Consider the following 17947-nt stretch of genomic DNA (forward strand, 5'->3'; position numbering starts at 1 on the left):
GGGAAAATAATTTTGTTGAAAGACTGAAGAAATAGTTTATTACATTTAGATGTAGGCTTTAATATTTTTCTGTGAATGTTTTGCAACTGGGGCAATACCAGTTCTGTTGTATGTGCCAAGGCATTTCAGGAATTCTTGCCAACACAATAAAGAAAACAAGCGTTGCAGAAACAGACTCACAAAACCCATCAGAACCACAAGATGGCAATGCTGTTCAACTATAAAGCTTACTCAAGTAAAAGGAAAGTGTTATGACCGTGCATAGCAGATTGCATGCATGCCACTTTTTAACAACTACAGTGCAAGATGAATATTTTACAGGAAGGTACTCACAAGTTAGTGGTGTCTGCACGGTTTAACTCTCCTTTTAATGAGCACTTATTGTGGTTTAAACCCAGACAGACAGCTCGTTCACTCACTCTCAGTGAGTGGTGCTGGGCTGGAAGCAGTCAAGGCCCGTGTCCCCCCCCCCCCCCCCCCCCCCCCCCCACCGGGGGCTCTCCCCTTCCCCACTCCTGGAGAGATGGGGAGGAGAATCAAAAGAATGCAACTCACACAGGTTGAGACAAGAACAGTCCAGCAACCAATGTACAACACAAATCACCACCGCTATCACCACCAACAACAACGATAAGAGAAAATAACAAGGGAAGAGAATACGATACCACCTGCTGAAAAACGACTCCGACCCAGAAGACCCTGTGTCCTTCTGGGTAACTCTCAGTTACATCCTGGGCATGACGTGCTGTGGTATGGAATACCTCTTTGGTCAGTTTGGGTCAGGTGTCCTGTCTCTGCTTCCTCCTGGCTTCCCCTCCTCCCTGGCAGAGCATGAGCCTCACAAAGTCCTTGGCCAGACCAAAACATCAGTTGTCAGCGCTGTTCCCGAGCCAAAAGTCAAAACACTGCACTGCACCAGCTACCAAGAAGGAGAAAAATGACTGCTACTGCTGAATCCAGGACAGTACTGTAGAAGAGATTCTTGTTCAGTATCATGGCTCAGACTTCAAGGGAATAGTGCTGCAACACAAAACATACAAGAGAGAAGAATGACCATGTTTCAGTCAGTGAACATACTGCGCACTCATTTTCTTTTTCATGTCCTCAGCTTCCGCAGAAGTTTGAGGCCATTCAGTAGTGTCTGGCAGCTATTTTTGTCAATTAGTTATCATGTTAACAATTACAGCCACTTTTAGGCAGCAGAGAGAGCAGATACAGGAAGCTGCTGTGGCATTGCTTCATCAGTATACAGTGTATTGCAAAAGGGGTCAGAGCAAGGGATAAAATGATAGTATATCTCAAGGGTAAACTTCATATTCCCATTTCAGTAGCACTGCCTGGTTATGTTATTAAATAGTTATTGATAACTGTCTCTTAAAACAGAGAATGTATCATGCCAAACCAAAATGCTTAAGCAGCAGGAGCTCAAAGAAGATAGGTGGCAAACTTCATGAGTAGTAAGAGTAAGAACTAGGTGGTCTCGCAGCCTAGCAAAGAGGTTCATCAAAGGCATATATGAACTCACTGAGAAATGTGTGTAAACACACACATGCATGCTTATTCAGTGCTAAAAGGAATGACGGAAAATTATAAAGAAGTTGTACTCCAGGGACATACATGATATAAAAGTAGAAAATCTAGTCTTATCTGAACACTATGTAGTGGCAAAAGGACTTCTAGACACACATGTGCCTCCAGAAACATGAGGGAAATCACAGCAGATAAACACTTGCTAGTTTACTCCCTGTCTCAGACAGCACTCTGCTAGGGAGTTGCCAGTTACAGGGTGCAGAACTGATTTGCCATAGCACAGTAAAAATTTGTTGTTAGTCTACCGATTGCCATGACAAACGTAACCTATCTATCTGTGTTTACAGTGACAGATGCAAATAACTACACAAGTTGCTAGTTCAGAGCCTCATTCAAGATATGTTATTCAGCAGCATGAACACGGTGCCAGTACTGGTCTATGAAGAGGAATGTTTTCATATCTAACTGCAGGGTGTATCTTTTTCCTTGATGCATGCTATAGCATATAACTCCCATTAACTTTAAAGGCTATAGACTCTAGGAACATCAAAGTAGAACATAACCTGAGGGAATAAAAGTCTCTTGGATGTTCATGCACAGCTGCTGCTGACATGAATAGCAGAGTACAGTTCTTAGTTCTAAGTATGCCATTTCTCCTGGATCTGGAAGTGAGCTCAAATCTCATGGAAAAGTCTTCCAGAATTAGAAGAGAAAATAGCAACTCCTAAAAATATGTTTTAAGTCAAACTGTTTAGAATCTTGGATACTGAGATACTTACTGTATTACACACAACTCGTTTCAAAACATTTGTGTAGCTCTCCTGTCTCGTATCTTGAGTTGCACAGTCTCCCTCTTGCAGCTAGAATTCTTTTCAAGAAGTTGATATAAGGAAGCAGATGCATCTACCTTTTTTACTTGTTGTTTGCCTAAACATTCAGGCATTGCAGACATACAGCACAGGCATGATTTTTAGCCTAGAGTTCTCTGCATAATTATCATCAGTAGCCATTAATATCTACTCTTCATGAAAGCAAAAACTTCACAACGATCTCAATATAACTTCTCTGTCATAATTCAGATTTTCTTGAGAAAGAAAGAACAGTTCCACACAAGAATTAGAAATTGGATTTTCTCCTATATTTCTAGCAGTTACGTTAGACATTCAAACATAATTACAAGTTTGCATGTTCTAAGGGGAATTATGCCTTTACAAGTGATTAGGCAAAGAAGTGTCTTAGCTCCCTTCCAACTCAAACTCTCAACTTGTTTGCAGTGAAATAGGGATGAAAGATATGTATGCAGCAGGCTGAGAACTTCAAGCCCTTAGTACCAAATGTAAGGAAAACTCCATGGCTTTGGCATTTAAACCCAACCTTCCATGATTTATCATAACAGGTTGTTACCTGCTACAAATCAGAATGCAAAAGGATCCACTGAAACAGTTGAGATATTAAAGGCCAGAAAAGAAAATCATTTAGCATTTTCCTGTGCAAATATGGAAACATACTGTGAGGCAGACTGTATATATGTATGTCTTCAAAAAACAGTAGGAAACATAAAATAAAAAGATAATAATATCTGATACTGCTGGTTACTTTATTTACCCTGCACTGCAACATTACCTAGCTCTCTTAAAAAAATGAGAATCTCTTTGCTGCAATTTTGGTAGCTTGACAGTATGGGAAGAAAACATAAATAAATAATGAAGTGACCCGTACAATAATATGCTCCCTGGTTCAAAAGTATTTTCAAGTATATATTTTAAGATGACATGTCATTAAAATAAAAAATTAATAAAGAAAAGTAACAAAAAGCGACATATTTCATTTCACATTAAATACATCTAGGTGACTTGTCACTCTGCCATACCTCAGCGGAGGATGACAGAAGAAACAGGCTACAGGACTGAAGGATAACAGCTGTGCCGTAAGTCGCTTCGAATTTGAGCACTTGATCTGCTGTGCCAGAGCAGAAGCACTATGTATCTTGTTCAGTATTCTGTCTTTGAAAGTGACCACCTTCTCTAGAAAGTCAAGAAAAGGATATAAGGCAAAATTATAGGATAACTTCTTTAGATGTGAAGAATGGCTTAGTTATGTAAAATAGTGGCTGATTTATGTCGCTAAGCACAAAGATTTCTAGCCTTTACATTGCTTTATCCTATCTGAAATATAATCATTCCTTCAACAATATTTTCAGGTTAAAAATACTTACTAAGGCAAAAAACGTCTTTGTTACTGCTTTTATTTGCTATTAAAGAGCAGCAGTGCTGCCACAGAGGCAAGAAGCATGGGTTTTATTATTGTGTTTGTTTTGAGAGGTGGCAGAAGACACCTGTCCTTGAAGAAAAAAAAGGCAGAGTTGAGGGAGACCACAAAAAGCATCAAATTATTTTTTGCTTTTGAGTGTCTTTCTTTTTGTGGAGGTCCCAACACTCTTGCTGAAAAATGGCGGGGTGCGTGTTTGCATTTGTGTGTTTCTTTATGTGCATACTCTTCAGAAGACACAGAACTCAAAGATACTAAAAGAGATAAAAGGTTTAAGCTTTGGCATTTATGAAAAAAAATCAATATCCAAAGAAGGCTTCCAGAAAAGCACATATCTGGGGGTGATTTCAGAATGTACCCATCGCCTAATGTTGCAGTGTCATTTTGGGAAAAGTTGTCATTTACAAAGAGTACTTCTGGGAACCATGACATATCCCATAGTCTGCTCTATCCTATAGTGAACAGGATGAACAAATGTAAAGAATGAATGATGCAGTATAGGGAAAATAAAAATCAAGCCCCCCAAAACCTAAATTGAGGTTTCCATTGTAGAGGCATTGGTAGAAGGGGACTGAGTTGCTAAAATACATCCCTATTTGCTGCTTCATAGCACCAACAAAAAAATTTGAATAATGTAGGGCCACAAGACCGGTCCTAGTCACACAAAGTAACACAGATATGGGCATTAGGGTATGGAAGAAGGGTGTTACGTGCATTCTCTGGTTTTCTTGCCTTCCTCTTCAGAAAACTGGAAAAACAACAATAGGCGAGACGAATTTTCAAAACCCACAGAGGAGACCAAAACAGGAAAAAAGGGGTTCAGCCAAAGCTCTAACATCAGCACGCTTGATGAAGGCAGAAATTGACTGATTTTTGTCATACCTATTAAAAAGTGAACAGTCAATTACAATTTCAACAGCTTTCCATGGTAAATGATCTAGTAAGCAAACACACTAATTTTATAAAAGAAAATATGGCACTGTGAGTCTTATTTCTCAACACATTATTGAAATACTAACCAGAAAATAAAAGGCAGATGAGTAAGTGAGCGTATTTCCTTCAAATCTTTGAACACCCAGGTCTTACACTGAAAAGCCCTACAAAGATATGCCAGCTTCAAATGTTTAATGCACATTTGCAAAATGCATAGTCCAGAGAACACTTCAGACAGAGGTCTCTAAGGGTTACTCTTGTATTTACAAGTATTTGGCTGAATTTCCAAATGAGGAGAACAGGTTTAGTGGAAAGGTTCTCAAGAGCATGAACACTTATAAGCTCAATCTTAATGATTGAGTTGATCTAAGCTTTATGGAAATAGAGAAATCAGCTGTTGTGGTTTTACCATCCAGCTTAATAAAGCCAAAATTCCATTACTTCATATTTACAGTAAGGGAAATAGCTTTAAATATGTTTAGCATGTTTAAAACATCAAAGAGATTTAGTATTAGAGTCCTCTTACTGTTCTTCCTGTAAAAAAACCCCATGTAATCTTCTTTCAGGAGAAAGCTTTAGTTCTAGAAATTAGCATCAATCGTAATATTAATTTATTGCTTCTCTATGTCAGATGAGCTCTCTAAGCTTTTTCTAGCTTTTGTTAAACATGAACGTCAGACTTTCAGAATGTTTATTGGTAATATTTGCTTTAACAGAAGAAGGTGATGAAAAAGGCAATTCATATGGATGAGAGCAGGTCATTCTCTGTTTTTCTTTTTTCCTAAGACTTGGACCTATTGGTTTTTTAATAAGTGGAGAGGATATGGGGTGGCAGTATTGCATTGTCTCCTACAGAAAAGAGGCTACTGATGATATTTCATTTATGGAGTGGCAGTGTAATATCCCTTCATTTGTCTGTATTTTCATGCATAGAAAGCATGAGAACATGCCGCTTACATCATCATAACAAACTCTCATAGAAATGTTATAACCCAGCAAAGCACATATGGTTGAAAGCATATGTTAGATCACTATTATAGTTTAATTTGCTTAGGAAGACTTTCTCAGCTCAGGTCCCAGTAAGTTTCTCCTAGAGTTTCAAATGAGCATGCAAAACAAATTATGTAGTGTATCTCTGTATAAAAGCCCTTTCAGTCCCATATAAGTACTTGCCCAACTAAAAATGAGATTGAAACTGCTTCAGAATAATAAAAGCATCCATTATTGATACCTGCTCCTTCCATTTTTTCTGTACTATCCTTTTGTTTCAATAGGCAAGGCTAAAGTACAAATCACTTATGTCATTTTACATTAAAAACCCCCACACATTAGATAAGCATGTAATCAAGGGCCATTTGTTTCAAAGATTCTGCAGCTTTTTAGTAAAAATCTTAATTTCTGCAAATAAGTTTTTGCCTTTATGTGCTGTTTTATAGGTAAAAAAAGGCAATTTGAAAAGCAAGTGCTTGCTTTACCACTTAGAATTGTTCTTGCACCTTAGCTCTTATGGATTTGCATGTACAATTTGTGGACTGAAATATAAAAACATAAGCCAATGATATTTTCCCAGCAAGTAATATACAATGTGTGATGGTAGGAGGGTGAAAATTTTTGAGCTGGTTCATAGGCCAAACAGGATTCAGCAAACCTAGAATACCCAAGTATCAGTTTGGGGGCCAGAACTGATCCCCCAGATCTGCTTTGCATCTAGATTTATCCAGCAAGTTGTGAACCATTGCTGAACCTAGATGGTGACTTGAATTTTTCAACTGTGTAGGTCTTCAGGGCTCTCATGTTTGACTTCCACTTTGGCTACACACACTAACAACTGCAGCAGGGGGTTAACTTTTCTTCTAACCAGAGTCTTAATAGGTCACATTAAAATGGTTTTGAGACACTGACAAGGCCTGCAAATAAGATGTGAACCAAGCAAAGTCACAATCCCTTTTCAATTCTCAATTGATAGCTTTCCCACATCCTATGCTTACTGAAGGGAGGTGGGAAGAAGACACACAGCCATAAGCTAAGCATGTAAAGTTGAGAAAGAGGATGTCAGAGTAGCTTGAGAAGAGCTGCTGTCATATAAATGTTCTATCTTTCCTGTTACTCTAACCTCAATTCTTAGAAAAACTATGGAGAAGATTGCAATGAATATATAACATTGCCCCAAACTTGGGCAAAGATGCTATTTGTAAGACGTGGAAGTATTTTTCTAAGGTTTGTGCCAAAGTCTGGAACATTATTCTGCTCTACCAAAAGAGTTTTAACAGTTCAGGTTACAGGCAGTTCCCAAATCATCTTATCTTTAACAGTAAAGCAAACAGCAAACTGAAAAATAAAAAAACTCCGTCTCCTCCCCACTGCCAATGCCCAGGAGCCAGACAAACAGAACAAATTCCATCCCATACACAGTCAGCAGTTAACATGTCCCCTTGATAACCAATTTGCTGTAGGTTTTTATTTTTTTTTTTTTATTTTTTATTTTTTTCCTAAGAGGCAGTACACAGGTCTCTCTGGGAAGGATACTCTGATGATAAATAGTATAATATTCTGACTAACTCTCATACATATGCAATGCAAAGACTGACCATTTCCCATTATTGCAAGTACTCCAAAATCTGGCAATATACAAAAAGCTATGTTGCAAAAAAGTGTGGAAGAATAAAGACCACAAGAGCCAAATGCCCAGAATTTCCCATCAGGGCATATCCATCGACAGACTTGAAAACTTCTGCCTTCAACTGACTAAATGCAAAGTGTTAATGTGACCCCCTGGTGGGACTAAGAAGATGATACATATGTAAGCCTTTCCTTCACGTTCACCTCAATTGGCCATTACCAGTTATTCCTTTGTTGTCCTGAATCAGACTCTTCTCCTTAACTGGAAGTTTATAAAAACCATCAGCAAAAATGCTCCCTAGATTTTTGTAGACAATGTATGTTTATCAAAAAATCCTTTATTCTTATCATTTTATTGTGAAGTAGCCTAGAAATCTGTTACACAGTTTAACACCATACTGCCTACAAGTGCCCACTGCATAAAATGCAGTTCCTGTACTGATACAGTCGTATTTTCTTACCTACACTTTCTTTATGAGGACAGGATATAAAATATTTCTGGATATCCCCCATTTGTTTACAGAGCTGAAGGCTGAGCATTTGTTTTCACGCAACATTAAGTGCTGAGCATAGCCTGCAAATAGCTTAAGCCTTACGCTGATGTATGGTATAATTCAGTAAGATTAGAACAAGGTGGCTAATGATTGTTCACAAGTGTTTGTGAATGAATTTTCTTTAGCTGAAATTTGTGGTCCTTCTGCCCTTGTTTCTGGCTGACAGCTGGCTGAGGTACTTCTGTGGAACTTTTGCTAAAAGTCCATTTGAGTGCTCTAATCTGAAATTTGTGGATGAGCACCTAATGAGTGAGTAGGTAGGAAGCAAACCCAAAGCACTGTTTGGCACCTCACAGCTAAACAAAACAGAGCGAACTGGAGATCACACCAGAGAGGAAACAATAAAAAAAAAAAAAAAATTGGGAAATACATTTGGATATTGAATCAATCTGAGAAAATTCCCTATGTCCTTAAGAATATTTCTTGAGCACAAATAGGCTATATGAATCAAAGAAATCATTGAGCACTGATTAACTGCTCATTAGTAGGAAAAGTAAAGGAAATTCCTCTTCCAAATTTTCATAAATAACTTACTGTGTAGATGTATTTTTCTGAGTGTCTGTCTTCTGTGGGCTATCTAACTATAATCAGATCAACATACAAAAATACATAAAGATGTTCTCATGCTTTGTCGTGGTTTAAACCCAGTCAGGTAACTCGTTCACTCACTCCCCCCTTTCTTTCCCTCCCCTTATTCCCAGAGGGAAGGAGAGGAGAATCGAAAAGAATGCAGCTCCCACGGGTTGAGATAAGAACAGTTTAGTAACTAAGGTATAACACAAATCACTGCTGCTGCCACCAATGATAATAATGATAAAGGAAATAACAAGGGAAGAGAATACAACACCTCAGCACCAGCCGACCAATAACTCGCCCCCCCCCCCGAGCCCGACCAAGCACCGACCAAGCACCTCCTCCAATCCTGCAGACTCCCAGCCCTTCCGGCTAACCCCCAGTTATATCCTGGGCATGACGTGCTGTGGTATGGAATACCTCTTTGGTCAGTTTGGGTCAGGTGTCCTGTCTCTGCTTCCTCCTGGCTTCCCCTCCTTCCTGGCAGAGCATGAGGCTCACAAAGTCCTTGGCCAAACCAAAACATCACTGTTACCAGCTCTGTTCCCAGGCCGAAAGTCAAAACACTGCACTGCGCCAGCTACCAAGAAAGAGAAACATGACTGCTACTGCTGAACCCAGGACATTATCCACCCCTTATTCAATACAATTCATATCATGCTCAGATCCCACATTTTCAATATACCATCACTCTTGTCTAAGTGCATGGACAAGTAGCTATAAAGCTGCTGCGTCCATTTGGTCCATGATGGCAGGCTCTATCTCTTGTAACAGTCTTTCAGAGCAGGAGAGACTGTGTGCAGTGTTCACGCTTGTGAATAACATGGGCAGTAGTGTCCATTGTTAAGTCCACCCCTCGATCATGAGTCCATCTCTATGTTGCATCTCTGCTCTGATGGCCTGAAGTGCCATGGGCCCACCAGGCTCAAAATAATTCACTGTCCCCTTCAGCAGTTTCTGCAGCTTGTTGCTGTGGACTCCATACAGCTGCCTTCCATCTCCGATGCTTCCAAAGCACTGGAGGGGCCCAGTGGACTAGATACTTGCCCATACTGTCACACACACCCTGCCACTGATGACTGTCCAGCTTTGGGGAAAATCTCTTGGTCCCCCTGCATCGTCGTCTAACCCCAGGCAAGACCCAAACCTGACTCTGCTTAACTTCTGAGATCAGACAAAATGGTGGTGGGTAAAACACACTGTGTATGTGTGCCAGCATGCTGATCCCCATCACAATCAGCAGGCAGGTCCCAAGGATACCCAAAGGCCATTCAAAACCTTCAGAACTCTCAGTTGATGCTGCTGTACTTGTCACTGGGGCTGGTGTAGCTGCTGTGCTTGCCGGCTCTCCCACCGCCAGCTTCTCTTTTTCTGAGTCCAGCTCTTCCTCCTCTGCCTTGCTGGGAAATGCTGCCTGGTCTCCTGCATCCTCCCGGGGCTCGGCGGGCGGCTGCCGGGGAATGCTCTCGGCCGTCTCAGGGCTGGGCTCGGCCGCGGGGCTCGGCTCCTCTGCGGGGCTCGGCTTCTCCGCCGGACTCGGCTCCTCCGCCGTCTTCTCCCGCTGCCCGGCAGCCGCTTCTTTCTGCTCCCCGACCGCCCCGACCTCCTCTCCCGGCAGCCGTCCCCTCGCGGCCTCCGGCCCCCTCCCGCCGCCGCTTGGTGCCCGGGGCCGCTCTCCCGGGCTGCTTCAGCAGCCGCCGGCTCCTGGGGCCGCTCCCCCTCGGCTCCCCGCGGACTCACAAAGACGGAGGCGAGGGCGAGGGCCAGGGCGGTGAAGAGCAGCCGGACGGCCAGGTACAAGTCCACGGCCACGTCCGTCCCGCCCTGCTGCTGGAGCCCACCCGTGTTACAAGCCATTGCCATAAAGCACAGTGAGACAAGAACCTTAGCCCAAGCCCCACACTTGATAAGCACTAACACAGCAAATACCTGGTCTAAGTAAGTTACAACATTCTGAAACTGTGAGATCAAGAAGAACAACTCTGAGAGCCAATAAATCAGCATTGTGACAAATGACTATTAATCTGGTCAGATCTGTCGTTATCTCAACCCCTAGTGCCCCATGTTGGGCGCCAAGAAGAACTGTCGTGGTTTAAACCCAGTCAGGTAACTTGTTCGCTCACTCCCCCACTTCTTTCCCTCCCCCTACTCCCAGAGGGACGGAGAGGAGAATCGAAAAGAATGCAACTCCCACGGGTTGAGATAAGAACAGTTTAGTAACTAAGGTATAACACAAATCACTGCTGCTACTACCAATAATAACAATGATAAAGGAAATAACAAGGGAAGAAAATACAATACACCACCTCACAACCAGCCAACCGATAACTCCACCCCCCCCACGCCCCCCCCCCCAGCCCGACCAAGCACCTCCTTCAACCCTGCAGTCCCCCACCCCTTCCGGCTCACTCCCAGTTACATCCTGGGCATGACATGCTGTGGTATGGAATACCTCTTTGGCTAGCTTGGGTCAGGTGTCCTGTCTCTGCTTCCTCCTGGCTTCCCCTCCTCCCTGGCAGAGCATGAGGCTCACAAAGTCCTTGGCCAAACCAAAACATCATTGTTATCAGTTCTCTTCCCAGGCCGAAAGTCAAAACACTGCACTGCGCCAGCTACCAAGAAAGAGAAAAATGACTGCTACTGCTGAACCCAGGACATGCTTAAATCACTCTCCTAGTAAAATAAGATTCATTTTAAACAGAAGATAGAGATAACAAAGTCAAAGGCAAATGTATCTGGACATATTGATAATTTTTAGCTTACTGTCTAATTGTCCCTTTAGATGAATGCTCACAGAGCTCTCTGGCCTTTTTGACTCTGATTTCTAACAGACAGAAGTAATTAAAACTAACAAAGTAGACCTCTTGACAAACACAGGTAAAGCACTCTGAAGATATATCTTTTTTAAAGATGGCAGTATATGGTGTTATCAAGAAATTAAAAAAAAACCTGAAAGATCCACCAGTTTTAAACAGTCCCTGAAATTTGGACTGTATGTCACAGCTTCAGAACAGCATAGATCATCATCAATACTGTGATGATCACCTCTACTTAGCAACTAGGTCACAAACTCATTTGCCATTCCAGGAAAGAATTTGCATGGCAGAGATTTTCTCATCTATTATTTCTGCTCTGTAGAAAGCACATGAAAATCCTGCTTGTATCATCAGATACAACATTTGAACTCTCTTGTATTGTAGTAGTTTGAAATGAATAAGGTATTCACATGCTAAGGCCGGCTTCCCCTCCTCCCTGGCAGAGCATGAGCCTCACAAAGTCCTTGGCCAAACCAAAACATCATTGTTATCAGCTCTGTTCCTGAGCCGAAAGTCAAAACATTGCACTGCGCCAGCTACCAAGAAAGAGAAAAATGACTGCTACTGCTGAACCCAGGACAATTACTAATACCATTATTAAAGTAGCAGGAGCACTACCTGGTAAAATCGTACTTATGGAAAAAATCTGTGCGGAATATTTGCATTAAATACAAAATATTGCATTGAATGCTTTGTGTCATCTTGTAAACTTGATAGAGATAGTAAATTTTGTGGGCAACAATAGAGTTAGGAACAATGCTGAGGTGCTTTGCACATCTGAAAATGCAAACATAAATTTAGATGGTTCAATTTTCTAAACTATCTCAAACTTAGCACAGTGCATCTTAGGAATCTCCCAAACATTCAGGAGTACCGTTTAGGTGTCTTAGGTATTAGACATCTTGGATATCACCAAACTGTTCTGACACTGAAAATCCCATCCTTGTTACTACAACTCTAGATTTTAACATCCACTTTTAAAATAAACCTCTAATATTTCTATTAAAAAATCTGTTTGGAAATATGTTTATGTTCACAGTCAGAAAGTTACAGTTGAACCAGAATATCTGTTCTGCAGAGGAATTTATGCTTTCAGAGACTTTTTGTTCCAAACTGCAATTAAATCCACAAAATTCATTTTTAAAAAGTTCCAAATATTTAATAAATGTTTCTCTGCTATTACTAATATATTCCTTTATTTAGTCACACATCTGTAACATAGTTTTTTGTAAAAAAGCTGAAGTAGATCAGGAGCTTACCTTTGTGTTTTTGTTCTGAAGCACCAAAAATGTTTCATTTTTCAACAGAGCTCAATTAATATTCCCTAGATCGTTGATCTGATCTTTAAAAAATCTAAATATGTAGCCTACATATCTAAAAATAGAAATATTTCAAACTCTATCTGTATATATAATATATATAAATGTCTATCTTTATGAGTAAACTTATATATCTATTATATTTAATATGTAATCTATCTTTTTAAAAAATATATGCTTAAATAAACATACTTTAAGAAAATCATAGAAGTTATTCTTACTTTTTTGCCCTCTGTATATTCCCTGGCTTCCAGAATTTTGTAAGGTTCTGTAATCTGTTTTGAAAGGCTGGAAAGTTTCTGGCAGGACTAATTATTTTACATATATATTCTTCATGAATCTAAGGTACACTTTCAGGTATGGCTAAATTGAAGTCCACTTGCTTCCAAATATGTCTTTTGTACACATAAAGCTTTGAAAACTACACACTTATGACACGCAGGTTACTTGGCATCAGATCCAAACTCTTTCAGAGCAGGCATAAAACCCCACAGCTATTTTAGGAATCTAGCTTAATAGGGTATTTGTGCAGTTTGAAACACCCATTGTGCTGGCAAACTACCTGCAAGAGTTTAAAATAATTACAGTTGTCATATGGCTGAGAACTTTCCCTGAGCAAATCCCAGCTTGCAAAGGCAAAAATCTTTTATCGCTTTCTGTTAGTGAAAATCTGTCATTTGCCTAGCTTGGAGATATATAAAAATGAAATAAAGAAAGATCTTTTGACCTGAATGACCTCATCATCATCGCAGTTCACAGTCAGATACTGCGTGAAACCTGGGTGGTGGTCTTGTTTCTTGATGATTTCCTCAGCCCTCTTAAATGCTACTGTAATATCTTAATTGTATCAAATTCAGACTTATGAAAGTCAATAGTTGGCTCTATATCATGTCTGAAATAGAAATATAGGTAGAATATCCAAATTTTGGCTGAGAGAACACCTACTGATGTTTTGTGTCAACTTGAGAAGACATTGCAAAACAGGTATTGGTTTTTCCTGATGGTGTTGTCCATGTCCATACTTTTCTGTCTTTGGTAAATACCCTTACTAAGATTTATCACTAAGAGCCATAACAGAAAGTGGCATGGTTTAGCCCCAGTCGGCAACTAATACCATGCAGATGCTTGCTCACGCCTCCACTCCCATGGGTGAGATGGCGAGAAGAATATGAAGAAGGTAAAACCCATGGGTTGAGATAAGAACAGTTTAGAAATTAAAGTAAGTAAAATATAAAAATAGAAATAACAGCAATAACAATAATGAGAGTAATTGTAAGGAAAGAAAAAAAAAGGAGAAATAAAAATTAAGGAAACCCAAGTGATGCACAAAATACAATTGCTCACCACCCGTGACTGATGCCCCTCCCAAGCAGAGATCAATGGCTCCTCTCCAGCTCCTTCCAGTTTATATACTGAGCATGATGAGCTGTGGTATGGAGTATCTCTCTGTCTAGTTCAGGTCAGCTGTCCTGGCTGTGCTCCATCCTGGTTTCTTGTTCACCTGGTCAATGGCAGAACAGAAAATACCAAAAAGTCCTTGATTAGTGTAAACACTGCTTAGCAACACCCAAAATATCAGAGTGTTATCAACATTATTCTCATACTAAATCCAAAACACAGCACTGTACCAGCTACTAGGAAGACAACTCTATCCCAGCCAAAACCAGGGCACACCATGTAGCATATACATATGAATGTTGTAATATTTATTTCATAGTAATTATCACCAAAAGAAATTCGAAACTTACTATAGATTACCAAGTGTTGACTCTCCCCCCAGGTATAGTTGGAAAGTGTAAAATGCACAGACTATGCTTATATACACTATGTATATACTGCCTCATGCAGAGAAAGGGCATAGCTTTCAGATTCCTCTAGCTACATAGTTCTGCTCAGCTTCCCTCCTTTTTCCCTCTTCTATTCTCAGTTAATGTCCCAAATTTAAATGTAGTATGACTGAAATGGAAATGTAAGACATGTTTCCTTTAGGAAGTTTCCATGAACCAAAATGAACTTTTAATAACGTCTTAGTTAACAAGAGATGCTTGGTTCACTCCCTCTAAGTCCTTCCCCACACCAGCCAGCTCCGTGGGGAAGATGGCACACTAGATGAGCAGGTAGAAGGGCAGCATATTTTGTATATTTGGTCAGCCAAATTTTTCACAGAAGCCTTGTAACACACTCATGGTATTTTTTTCTTTAAATTCTGCTTAAAAATAGTTGTCAATAACAGTTGTGCCCCAATCCAATGTAATATTTCACAATGGCCACTCTAAGATTATGTACGAAAATACTGTTGATTTATATCCACACAGAGAGCATTTGCAGTACATAAGCATTTGGAGAAATACTGGTTCCTTTCAAGTCAAGATAAAACTCAAGATTTCAATAAGTCCATGATTCTGCTTTCTGTATCTCTACATTTTCTTATGAAAACGACCATCTTCAAACAAACAAGCAAGAAAGAGGCATTATTGGAAGATATTCTTAAATTCAATGATCAGTACTTAATTAGATATTTCCAGTTTTCCAGCTATTAAGATTGGAAGACACTCCAAGTTGAAAAACATTAAGTCTTCAAATATAAGGGTTTGTTTGGTTGGTTTTTTTTTAATTTATTTGTTTGTTTTTTTTTTTTTGTGGTTTCCTTTTCTGTAAAAGTCTGTGTCAATCAGCCTCACAACAAGGCAGCTTCTCTCCACATAGCAAGACGTTTAATGTAGTTGATACTGTTTAATAGAGAAAAAAATATATAGCTGTTGTTCAGCTACCCGTCCACCCGTCTGGTGAGAGGCACTGCAAGTGGAAGCAGCACAAAGAACTGTAAGGAAAGTAGTCTGAAAAAATGCAAAGCAACACTGAGTGAGTGGAGGCGAGTGGACTACCTAGATAGGAAAAAATATAAGAAGTGGACTTCAAAAAAAGACAAAATGTATATTTTCAAAGGTGACAAGAGGGGTTTGATCTAAGACATTCGGTCATAACAAGTAGAAGTACAAATCACTCACGCATGATTTAAGCAGCAAAAATGTACTCAAAGTGAAAGACACGTAGTTTTAGGAAAATACGTACATTCTTGGTTGCGGAATGAAAGAAAAAGTCAGGTTGAAAGATAAATACAGCTAAAACAGCATTTCCTAAGTTAAGAAGCTGAGTATTTTAAATCAACTTGAAAAGATTAATTAAAAATATCTACAATGGAGGCAAATGCTTTCTCTTTAAACACAGCCCACTTGAAAGAGACAATGAGGACTGAGAGACAATGAATAAGAAACCACAGATTTGTTTTTGTTGAGTTAGGAGTAAATGAAATGTCCCAGGAACCGTATTTCTTCAGGTGATAAAGCAGAAATTTGGAAAGGTTTCAGGTGCAAGTATACATCTGTTCATTTTAGTTAAAATACGTAAAAAGAGAACGACAATTAGTTTTTCCTTGTAGAATGTTGAATTCACATGGACTGCATTTCAAAAGACATAATTGAAAAAAAATCCCTATGTTCTCATGATGCTTAAAACTGTATTTAATTTCCTTTTCTCAATTCTTTATTCTCAAGGTCATTTACACTCACATAGATATACACACACATTCTATTGCTTAAAGCTAATTTACTTTTGTTGATTATTCAGCAGTGGAAGTCATATACTTCTCCCAGTAGCATCATTACCATAAATTAATAGCACTGTTCACTGTTACTTTTATTGGAAAAAATTACTTCCAACTATTATGTCTCAGCTGGAGCAATCATATGATATTTTAGGTTACCTTATTCATGCCACATCTTAAAAATAACTTGAGTGCTTTAATTGGATTAATATTGTAGGATATAATAAGAGAACATAATGAAACACTATTTCTTTCGACGGTTCCCAATCTGTGTTTAATTAAACTCCCTTTTTTCTTCTTGTTGTTAATTCTGATCAAGTTTTATGAATCAGTCTTAAAGAAAAGCTACAGAGGAGACATAGGAGCCCAATTCCATTCATTATTTGCGACACTTCCTTGATATTCTACCAGAAATTTCAGTGTATAAGGACAGAGGGATCGTGCCTTGGCAAAGGGTAGATAAACCAATTTAACTCTCTTGAAGACCTGATAACAAGGACTAAGAGTATATTGATTACTGGAGCACAGACCAAGACACAGGACAGGATTGGGAAAGTTGAGCAGTCATTGTCATCACCACATGCTCCCAGAGATGCCTGGACCTGTTCCCTGCCCGGCATGGTGGGAGGAGGAGCTGTCTGGATGCTCAGTACCCTGGCCTCAGGGTGTTGGGATAGCAAAGGTCCAATCAAGTTTATTCTTGGCTTTCATTAACTCCTGCTTAAAGCATTGAGGAAAATTATTTAGGAGAAAATAGCGCTATTAAAGAAGTCACACTGACCTGTACACTTATTTGTGGCAACTAAAGGGTGGATGGGTTTGATTTCTATCCTATGCATGAAATAAAATTACTCTGATGGCCCTTTGAACATTAGAGGTAATGGCTTTCTTGCTAGCTCCTGTTGCAGTGTATTCTTAGTTTGGTGCCTTTTCAGGAATAAACATGACAAACCCCAGACTAACGCAATCAACAACCAGGAACAAAGCAAAACAAGGTAGTTTTCCTTTCAACAAAATAAAACCAAGCATTTGTTTTTTCACCTTACTCATAGGCTCTTCTTTTTATAAAGTGGTCACAAGTTTAAACACAGAGAAAAATTGCTCACAAATCCAATAAAATTTGGAATCTGCAGTTACTAGCAATACCAGGGGATTTCCACCCAATATATTTACCAACAAATCAATAACAAGAGTAAGTCCTTCTACACTGAGGGCAGTCAAATGCTCTCTAACAGGCACCATCACCTAAATTAATATAATCCCCCAAGTGTCAAAGTTAATAGCAAAGGAAGCTTATGCTTCACATGTGATAAGCTGAAGGTTATTTCTTAATAATGGTTTAAATAAAAGGAAATAACATGGAGATTTTGAATTAAATGATCCTGAACTGACTTGGCTTCCCTGAAGTCTCTTCTTTCTGGAGATATTGTTTTCTTATCCCATTGAGCATGATGGTACATCAGGACCATTATGCTAAGCCTGAAAGGAATTCACAATGCTTCTAATTTAGAGGCTGTCTAAAAGGGTACTTTCTTCTTTTGTTTAGGATGTTTACATGCAAATTCTTTCCCGACCTGTGGAAATTGTTCATTCTAGCATTTATTTCACAGCTAGTTAACTGTTAACTTCCAGCTCTGCAGAGTGGATTTAATGTTGGTATTTAGACGAAACACTTGCTTACCCGTAATAATATCTCATCCGGACTGTGGCTAAATAAGAATAACATGGGAA

This window comes from Pezoporus wallicus, unplaced genomic scaffold, assembly GCF_028554395.1.
Source record: "Pezoporus wallicus isolate ANWC-B61680 ecotype Strahan unplaced genomic scaffold, APGP_CSIRO_Pwel_v1 contig_593, whole genome shotgun sequence".
NCBI classification, from domain to species: domain Eukaryota; kingdom Metazoa; phylum Chordata; class Aves; order Psittaciformes; family Psittacidae; genus Pezoporus; species Pezoporus wallicus.